Raw genomic sequence first — 10739 nt, forward strand, 5'->3', positions numbered from 1 at the left:
GGACAGAGACACCTTCTTTAGAAGTTACACCGCTAGGAAGAAACTTCGTTAAGTATGATCATCCTCTGAGTTGCTACCTCACATATAGAAAAAAAAAAAAAGTACTTCATGTGGTAGTCCTTCTTTTCTTTTATGAGGATGAAACCTTAATACTATAGACTGGGAGCCTTAAACAATACATATTTATGTTCCCACAGTTCTGGGGGCTGACATGTCCAAGATCAGGATGCCAGTGTGGCTGGGTTCTGGTGAGAGCTCTATTTCTGACTTACAGATGGCCGCCTTTCTGCTGTGTCCTCATGGCAGCAAAAGACAGAGAGACAAACAGGAGGAGAACTCTCTTATCCTCTTCTTCTAAGGCCATATTCCTACTGGATTAGGACACCTCCCTTCTGACCTCATTTACCTTAAATTCCCATCTAAAGGTCCTATCTTCAGATAGTCCTATTGGGCATTAGGGCTTCACCATATTAATTAGAGGGGGGAACAGATTCAGCAGATAGCAGTGTTGAGATGTTAATCATTGCCCAAGTATTTTTTGAGCATCTGTTCTGTGTCCAAGGGGGCCTGGGCATTGTGATGGTTGGGGGTTGGGTGGGGCAGGATGAAATAGTCACTGGGCAGCAATCATAAACTAGAACAAATGCTGTGAGGTAGAGCAATGCTGGGAGAACTCCAGAGTGGCCGGGATCACTGAAGATTGGAATGGCCCAAAAACTGTATGGAGAATTTGAGGCTTAAGCTAGGATTTTGGAATTGGTGGAAAGAAGTATGAAGTGTGTGAAAGGATAAACACCCAGATGAGGAGGGTAGCAATGGGGCTTGAGGGAAAGGGCCAGGTACCATGGAGGTCTTACAGAAAAGACTGAGAAAGTTTCATAACTGATTGGCATAGAGGGGACTTCATAACTGAGACATGGAATGAAAGGGTGAGGAGAATGGAACTTTGAACAGAGATCAGAAATTCCATAAAGAGGGAAGTTATGGGGGTGGGATTGGGTCCCTGCAGAAGGATGAGGATTATTTTAGAAATAATCGTTTTTAGAAAGTTTTTATCATGGGGTTGATAATTGAAGCTAAGGAAATGAATGATCTCTTTGAGAAAATATGTAGAGAGATGGATGGAAAGAAAAGGGCTAACAATCATCATTTCCCTGAAGTATCTAGCAATAGCAAGTGGCATGATGGTGTGAGACTATTGAAACTTTGATGGATTTAGTTCTGATTTTCTCAGGGCATGCACAGAACTAAGTGTCATGTGAAATGATCATTTGTTGGTTGATGATAGAATGGATGAATGTTAGAAGTTTAAAATCCACAATGTCTACTATGCGTCAGAGATGTTTTAAAGTCCAGCAGCTTTCCCATTTCCATTTAATTGATTGTTTGATCATCATTTATTACTTATACACTGAAGAAATGATAAGCTGAAATATTCCTTCCATCACATGAAGGGGTTAATTAGCTTGGTTTTCAGAGGAGTCATCTGACTGTCATACTAGTCCAGGTACATTCACTGGGGCATTCCCAGTGGGCAGGGATCCTGGGAGAGCATTGCACTATGACCTAGTTTTCCCTTTGGAAGCAGGTCCTTTCTCCTGGGCCTACCTCAGCTTTCTCTTGGCAGTTCTGCTCTCAGTGACCTTTCTCCCTCTACTAGCAGCTAACGGTTGGGTCTACCTTTGTGAAGACAACGTGTGGTTGGTCTGCCTTTGAATTTCTCACTCCTCCCTTTGGAGCTCAGAGCTGCCCACAACTGTACCCAATATTTTAGATCCTCCAACTTCTACTAGCAGTATTTGCCATTCTAATGTCTAGTTCTTGTGGAGTCCTGGTGTGGATCAATGAATTTTATGCTATCTTGGGGCTTTCTGAAGACAAAGAATTGAGTCAGATAAGGAGTTAATAATATATTTAATTTAAATGCATATTATATATTTAATATATTTAATAATATATTTAATGTTATAATAAAATGCCAGGATTTTATTTATTTAAGCTTTTAAACATTTATTTCAGGGGCGCCTGGGTGGCTCAGTTGGTTAAGTGACCAACTTCGGCTCAGATCATGATCTCACAGCTCGTGGGTTCGAGCCCCGTATCAGGCTCTGTGCTAACAGCTTGGAGCTTGGAGCCTGCGTTGGATTCTGTGTCTCCCTTTCTCTCAGCCCCTTCCCCACTCACTCTGTGTGTGTGTCTCTCTCTCAAAAATAAATAAATAGTAAAAAAAATTTATTTCAGTAATCTCTACACCCAATGTAGGGCTCAAACTCACAACCCTGAGATCAAGAGTCCGGGGCTTTTTCAACTGAGCTAGCCAGGTATCCATAAAATACTAGGACTTTAAATCCAGATAGTCCTGGATGTGAATCGTTAGTCTTTAATTTGACCGGTGTATGATTTGAGACAGTTGCTTAACCATTTTTGAAAACAGTTTTCCCAACTGAAAAATACATGTAACATCTGTCTTTGAAAGTGACTGTAAGCATAAATAAGGTAGATGTACATGAAGAGACCTTGCATAGTACCTGGCATATTATACGAGCTTTATAGGATGGTATTTTATATGACAAGCCAAGGCAAAGTACACATGTGCCATAGTTCCACAAATCACTCTACATGGGCTTATGAGGAAGAAGATTAAGGCAGACAGACATACACTCTCTCCCCTAATTTAAGAATATATACTCCCAGTTCTACCTGGTCAGATCTTTTCGATTTCTATGATGTTATTTTGTTAGCTAGTGCTTCAATGTGCTGAAGAATAGTACCTTAGAGAACTAAACAAGTTAATAGATTTTCCTTAAATTGGACCAATTTTCTTCTTCTTTATTGAATCAAGAAAGCTAACTGTCAAAGAGGCATAGAATGGTATAGATAATACCCTAAGGTAACAAAACTCTATTATGTTGTATTCCATTAGAGCTGAGCCCAGGGTATCTTGGAAGAAAATTTCACTATGTAATAAGAGGGGATTGTAGTCCAAACTTTATACGACTGTTTTTCTCCATGTTTTTCTACTGTGTACCTTAGCAGCCTTGTCCCAAATGGAAATATCCCAGGTTCATTTTTTCGTCTTGAGAGAATCTAGTGTTAACACTAAATTGGAGATTATCTTTGAAGTAAACAACATTAAGGTGAACAGAGAAATATTCAAGTTCCCTTCAAAGGAATGTTTCAGCTTGCCTACCACCTTCCTCCCTCCATTTATGTAAACCAGAGTCACTGGTATCTTTCCCATAAGTAAGCAGGCAGGTGACTTTGCAGTTGCTCCTGAATAAGAGCCAGATCTTAGAAGTTTTACTCTCTTCTGACCCTTATACCAACTAAGACTTGGCTACTCTGTGGATTAATGTTTGTTAGATAAGTTTTAGAAAACCAAATATATTCCTTATTTACTAGTCATGTCATGAAATATTTTAGATCTATATCTATATCTTAGCATTAGGAGTATATATTACAGTTGTTCAATGCTATAGGTAAAAATACATATCTTCATGTTAGAATTGGGAAGATTTTAGTTACCTTAAGTAAGAGAGAGATTTTTGCCTAAATAACCACATGAATCCCAAATTACGTATAGGCACACCTCATTTCATTACACTGCACTTTATTGCGCTTTGTGGACACTGTTTTTTACAGATTGAAGGTTGGTAGCAACCTTGTGTTGAGCAAGTCATTGGGGCCATTTTTCCAACGGCATTTGCTCACTGTCCCTGTGTCACATTTTGGTAATTCTCACAATATTTCAAAATTTTTCATTATTATCATATTTGTTATGGTGATCTGTGATCAGTAATTTTTCATGTTGCTGTTGTAATTCTTTTGGAGCAACACGAACCACACCCCTATAAGACTGTGAACTTCATTGATAAATGTTGTGTGTGTTCTGACTGTTCCACTGACAGGCTGTTCCCCGTCCCTCTCCCTCTCCCTCTCCCTCTCCTCGGGCTTCCCTATTCCTTGAGACACAACATTATTGAAAGTAGGCCAAGTAATGACTCTACAATGACCTCTTAGTGTTAATATGAAAGAGTTACAGGTCTCTCACTTTAAATCAAAAACTAGAAATAAATAAGCCTAGTGAGGAAGGCATGTCAAAAGTCAAGACAGGCCAAAAGATTGGTCTCTTATGCTAAACAGTTAGCCAAGTTGTAAATGAAAAGAAAAAGTTCTGGAAGCAAATTAAAAAGTGCCACTCCAGGGACTCCTGAGTGGCCCAATTGGTTAAGCATCTGACTTTTGATTTCTGCTCAGGTCATGATCTCATGGTTCATGAGATGGAGTCCCTCATTGGACTCTGTGCTGACTATGTGGAGCTTTCAAGTAATTGTGTGTGTGTGTGTGTGTGTGTGTGTGTGTGTGTATGCAAAGATGTATTATTATTTTTTAAGATTTTATTTTTAAGTAATCTCTATACACAATGTGGGACTTGAACTTACAACCCCAAGATCAATAGTCACATGCTATACCATCTAAGCCAGCCAGGAGCCCCAACTTTCAAGTCTTAGTTATTAAAGAAATACATTACGTTGTATGTATCTACTAAAGATAATGATTGCTCTGATGGATCTGGGTAGTCAATTGAAAACCTTCTGGAAATAAATCACCATTTTAGATATTATTAAGAACATTTGTGATTCATGAGAAAAAGTAAAAATATCAACAGGAACAGGAGTTTGGAAGAAGTTATTCCAACCCTCATGGATGACTTCAAGAGGTTCAAGACTTCAGTGGAGGAAGTGACTGCAGATGTGGTGGAAATAGCAGGAGAACTAGAATTATAAGTGGAGCCTGGAGATGTGACTGAATTGCTGCAGCATCACTATCAAACTTTAACAGATGAGGAGTTGCTTCTTGCGAATGAGCAAAAAAAATGGTTTCTTGAGATGGAATTTGTTTCTGGTGAAGATGCTGTGAAGACTGTTGAAATGACAACAAGAGATTTAGAATATGATGTAAACTTAGTTGATGATGAAGTGGCAGTGTTTGAGAGGATTGATTTCAATTTTAATTGTTCTACCATAGGTAAAATGTTATCAAACAGCTTCACATGCTACAGAAAAATGACTCATAAAAGGAAGAGTCAGTTGATGTGGCAAACTTCATTGCTGTCTTATTTTAAGAAATTACCACAACCAAGGGCGCTTGGCTGGCTCAGTTGGTAGAGCATGTGACTCTTGTGAGTTCGAGTCCCATGTTGGACATAGAGTTTACATTAAAAGAAAAAAAGAAAAAGGAATTTATCACAATCACCCCAATCTCAGCAACCACCAGCCTGATTGGTCAGCAGCCATCAGCCCATCCTCCAGCAAAAAGATTACTACTTGCTTAAAGCTCAGATGGTGGTTACCTTTTTTTTTTTTTTGGCAATAAATTACTGTTTCATTAAGGTGTACACATTGGTTTTTTTTTAGACACAATGCTTTGCATACTTAATAGATTATAGTGTAGTGTAAATATAACTTTTATATGCACTAGGAAACCAAAAAAATTATTTTACTTGCTTTATTGCAATATTCACCTTATTGATATGGTCTGGAACTGAACCTGCAATATCTCCAAGGTATGCCCATAGCTTGATTATGTGGCATTCTAAAAGCAGTGTCTCAGATGAATGTCATCCCTTTGAATAACAGGTAGCCTAGTAGACTATTTGACTAGAAGAAACTGCAGAAGCCATGGTAAAGTTTCATTCTAAATGGTGAAGATTGAAGAAACAGAGGTCCAGAGAGGTCACTGATATGTACAAGGGGATCAACTTGCTAGAGGAAGATGGGGGTCTAGGATTCTTAATTCCTGACATAATACACTACTTATTTTATTTATTATTTTTAATATATCTATGTATTTATTTATAATGTTTATTTTTGGGAGATCATGAGTCGGGGAGGGGCGGAGAGAGAGGCAGACAGAAGATCTGAAGAGGGCTCTGCCCTCATAGCAGTAAGCCTGATGTGGGACTCGAACTCATGGACCGTGAGATTGTGACCTGAGCTGAAGTGGGATGTTCAACTGACTGAGCCAGCCAGGACCCCAACAATGCACTTTTTAAAACACCATGGTTATTGGAGGATATCATGGCTAGCTATAAAAGAATATGGTGAGCTCTTACTGTTTTGAAATAAAACAGCAGCTTACATACATTCTTTTCTAGAGTAAAACTCAGTTGTGTTAAGTTTTAAGCTACCATGTTGGTTTAAATATAGGGAAATTACAAGTTTTACAATATAAAGTCTTGAAGTCCAGAGTCTGGGCACAAGGTTATGGTATTTTAACTCAATTATATAACGTTCTCTGAATAGAAAGGTATTGCTGCAAGAGGAGTTTATTTTTTTTTTTAGAGTTTGTTCAATTAGGAAGTAGGAAATGGAACCCCAGGAAAGTCAGATGACTTGTTGAAGTTCATTTAGCCACTTAGTGTCTGTGGACCAGAACTTAGTTTCCTTGTCTCCCAAATGAGTGCTCACCCAATACAGTATCTCATCAGGGAAAAGGGGTGGGAGAGGGAGGGAATGTTTCCTTTGATCTATAGTGGTTTTACAGCTCAGGGCTAAATCTGCTCTATAAAGTGAGGAATAATGGCTAACTGTATTTCCTCTAAATAGGTAGCTTTTCCTTATAGGTACTACATTGTTACCGTGTTTTCTCTCTTGGAGGAAAGGAAGTTGCTATGCATTCAATTGCATCTCCCAAAAAGATTGGTTGAAACTCTAATCCCCAATATCTCAGAATATGACTTTATTTGGAACAGGGTCATTGCAGATATAAATAGTTAATATAAGCTCATATTGGAGTAGGGTGGGCCCTTAATCCATTATGACTATGTCTATATAAGAAGAGGAGAGACTTAGAGGAGAAAGCCAGAAGAGACAGAGATACAGTGGGAGAAGATGGACATTAGATAAAGAGGTAGAGATTCCATTGATGCATCTATAATGCAAGGACTGCCAAAGATTACCAGCCACCACCAGAATCAAGAAAAGGAAAGCTCTGCCTCTCCAGACTTGAGAAGGAACATGGCCCGCCATGATTTTGGACTTCTAGCCACCAGAACTGTGAGAGAATAATTTTTTTTTTAATTATGTTTATTTTATTTTTGAGAGTGAGCGAGCGAGTGAGAGAACATGAGCAGGGGAGGGCAAGGGGGGCGGGTGTCACAGGATCCAAAACGGGTTCTGTGCTGACAGCAGAAAGCCCGACATGGGGCTTGAACTCACAAACCATGAGTTCATGACCTGAGCCAAAGTTGGATGCTTAAACCAGACACCCCAAAGTTTAGTTGTTTTAACTCTCCTGGTCTAAAGTACTTTGTGAAGGCAGCCAGTAGGAAACTAATACAGAGGACAGTGTAATGAAGGAATTTATTGGGCTTTCCTGGTCAGTCTGCTCAAGGCACTCATAAAAGTTTATCAGTCTGAGGCATTTGTCCACTACTTCTCTACGCAGCATGCACTGTTATGGCTGGTTCCTCACAAGGGCTTCCTAAAGTTGACTCTCCTCATAGGAGGAAGAATAGTAAGCGGAGTGAACATTTTTTTCTTTGCTGTTTTAATTTTGGAATTAACAATTTGGGGAAGAATGCATGTGCGATTTTGTTGTTGTGGGTTCTGGATATATTTTTGTAGGCTGCTAGCATCCTGTTTGTTTACATGATGCGTGTGTTATATCTTAGTTTCCTGTTATTTTCCTTTTGATCTAAACATCTTGAGTACTAACCTTTTGGGATTCAGACCTATTAAGAATGTACACATGTATATGTGTACATTATAAAAGTGTGCCTTGCACTAGAAGGTAGAAATGTTGATTTTCTTAAAAAAAAAAAGCAGAAACTGGATGCTTATTCTAACAACTTTTTTGTATTTCTATCATTAGTTACACTATTAATTCATTAGAGAAAAATGATCTAATTCATATACTTTCCTATATTCAGTAAGGATCAGATAGCTTTTCATTTGGCAAAAATTCATGTCATCTAAAGTAATAAGAATGTAATAATTTGACTTTCATCAGTTGTTAGAAGAAACTGTTAGATTTATCATCTTAGGACAATGTATTTTAATCTTTCACATTCTTCTGTTCACTGGTAAGACTGTTTTGTGTAACTAGTAAATAAATCTCTAAATTATACCAAGATGTTTTAATACAGTATTTTAACTTTATTAACATTCCCAGAGACCTACCAGTGCCAGAGGTAATAATCATTTTGTTTGGATTGGAAATTGATGTTGAGAACTTATGTAAGTCTTGAATTTAGAAGTAGGAAAATCCATTTCTACTTAGAATTAGCTAAAATGTATCAGAAATTCCTAGTATGTCATAAACTTGTTCTCTTGAATCACATTAGGCTATACACCTTAACATACAAATGCTAGAACCTATTCTAAAGCAATGTTTCCCCCCTTTTTTGGCTTTATAATATCTTGACACCATCTGCCAAAGTTGGTGTCTGTGAAGCTGGTTTGAAAATAATATATTCTTGTCCTTATATGTTAGTTTTGTGCTATTCAGTAAAGACAGTGATACTGGTTCTATTTCCAGTTGGGCTGGTGTGTTTCGCTTTCTATACTACTAGCTGTCTTGGATTTGAAGTCATCTTTTCATATTCATGTATTTACCACAGCATTTCCTGGTTATTTAGACTAGTTCCTCAAAAGTCAAATTAATTTTATCAGTAAGTTAAGTCAAATTAATTTTATCAGTAAGTTTTTCTCTCATGTATTGAAAAATGTATCTCCTATTGATTTTGAAATCAAGACATAAAAAGGCAAAATATTTCATCATTCAGATATGGATGTTGTGAGAAATACTGTTGTTGATATAGGAATTCTGGAGGTGTAATTGCCACCAATTATTATAGTTAAAAAGTTATATCTCAAAAATATCAAGCCATAAACAGGCTTTGAGATTTAAAATGCCACAATTATTTTTCACTTATCAAGTACTCCAAATCCTCAACTCAGTTACAGCTTGGGACTCCTGAAAACAAAGTTGCCTGTTTTGTCTTTGTCTCTTTGGTGCGCTACACAGCTTCTTAAATTTTACTGTACTTACAGATTACCTGAGAACCATGTAAACAGGAATTTTGGGTCAGTATTCTGGGGTAGACCTTGATATTCTGCTTTTCTAATGCACTCATAGGTGACGCCATTGCTGCTGGTTTGGACAACACTTGAAATAGCAAGAATATATAGTAACCTCTTTTCTCCTTTCTTCTGGAAACAGATTTCTTTTTATTGGGAAACCCATTCTATGTGGCATGAGACATGACCCAGATACTGGCCAATCAGAATCGCCCTTAACAGGTGATTTGGAGAGTCCAGATGGCTTTTCTTCCAGGAGCTATAGAAGCTGGGGTCATCTTTCCTGGCCCATCTGAAATGAAAGAATAAGGCAAATATGAAAAAGGGTAAGTTAACAGAGATGAGAGACAAGAGTGTGTGCCAGAGCATTATTTGGATTTTTGGATCCAAATGTGCTTAATATATATAGTTCATCCTTGGAATTACTGATTAATACACTTTGTTTGTTTTTCCACTTAAGCTAGTCTGAGTTTCTTCCTGTTACAGTAAAAAAATCCTGATAAATATACTGAGCTTGTCATTCAGTAAATCCTAATTAGTGATAGGGTTTGGTTAAGTATAGATGACAATGCAAAAGCAAAGCCAAGTAACAGTCAATTAATTGTATATAACTTGAGACATGTACTTAACTCAGCCTCAAAGTATTCTAATGCAAATTTAGAAGCAACATGGTTAACTTCCAATGTTGTAAAGGACTTAGAGCATTATTTCTTTACCTAAAAATATATTACAACTTTGCACCTTCAATGATGAAGGGGACTTTGGATAGCTACTTTCTACTTTGTGGATGAAGACATCAAAATTCACACATCCTGTTCAAGGCTACATCTAAAGTTACAGAAAGCAAAACAGAGAACTCTCTTTTTCATGCTATTATTCCTCTCTCCTCAGTCATTTTTATTCCTTATTGTCTAGACATTGTGTAGATAGGGTTTTTTTTTTTTAATGTTCATTTATTTTGAGAGGAGAGAGAGAGAGAGAGAGAGAGAAAGAGTGTGCAGAGGGGCAGAAAGAGGGAGAGGATCCCAAGCAGGCTTGGCATTGTCAGTGCAGAGCCTGACTTGGGGCTTGAGCCCATGAACCATGAGATCATGACCTGAGCTGAAATCAAGAGTAGGATACTTAGCTGACTGAGTCACCTAGGTGCTCCTTGCTCTTATTTCCATAAAATTGATTATAAATGTATAATGTCTAAATGCTTCTTTGTAAAACACTTTTTATGTGTACATATGTTTGAGAATATGCGGCAATCATATACAACTTGATAGCTAATCTGTATATGTATAAATACTTAAGTTTTTTTTCTAAATGTGATCCCCAAAGTACCTATAATGTTATGAATCACTAAAATTCACACATTAAGAAAAATACTGTTATTTTAAAATTTAGGAAAAATATTTTTGTAAGGTTAGTTAATACACCTTTTAAATGTAAGTGCTCTTGAAGCACTAGAAACTTAGATACTTCACAGCAAGAGGGAATTGGTACCTCAAAGTGAAACTACTTTACCTGGTTAAGTTTGGTTCATATAGAGGACTTGAAATTATTTAACAAACTTATGTTTCATAAAAAAAAAAAAACCCCGTAACTTGGTGAATTATTAAGGCAAACACTAATAAGTAGTATTAAAAATTCCTGTAAGTCTTCAGTAATTTT

This window comes from Lynx rufus, unplaced genomic scaffold, assembly GCF_022079265.1.
Source record: "Lynx rufus isolate CCGP_SWC_20201006 ecotype Redwood Valley unplaced genomic scaffold, mLynRuf1.p SCAF_1, whole genome shotgun sequence".
Taxonomy (NCBI): domain Eukaryota; kingdom Metazoa; phylum Chordata; class Mammalia; order Carnivora; family Felidae; genus Lynx; species Lynx rufus.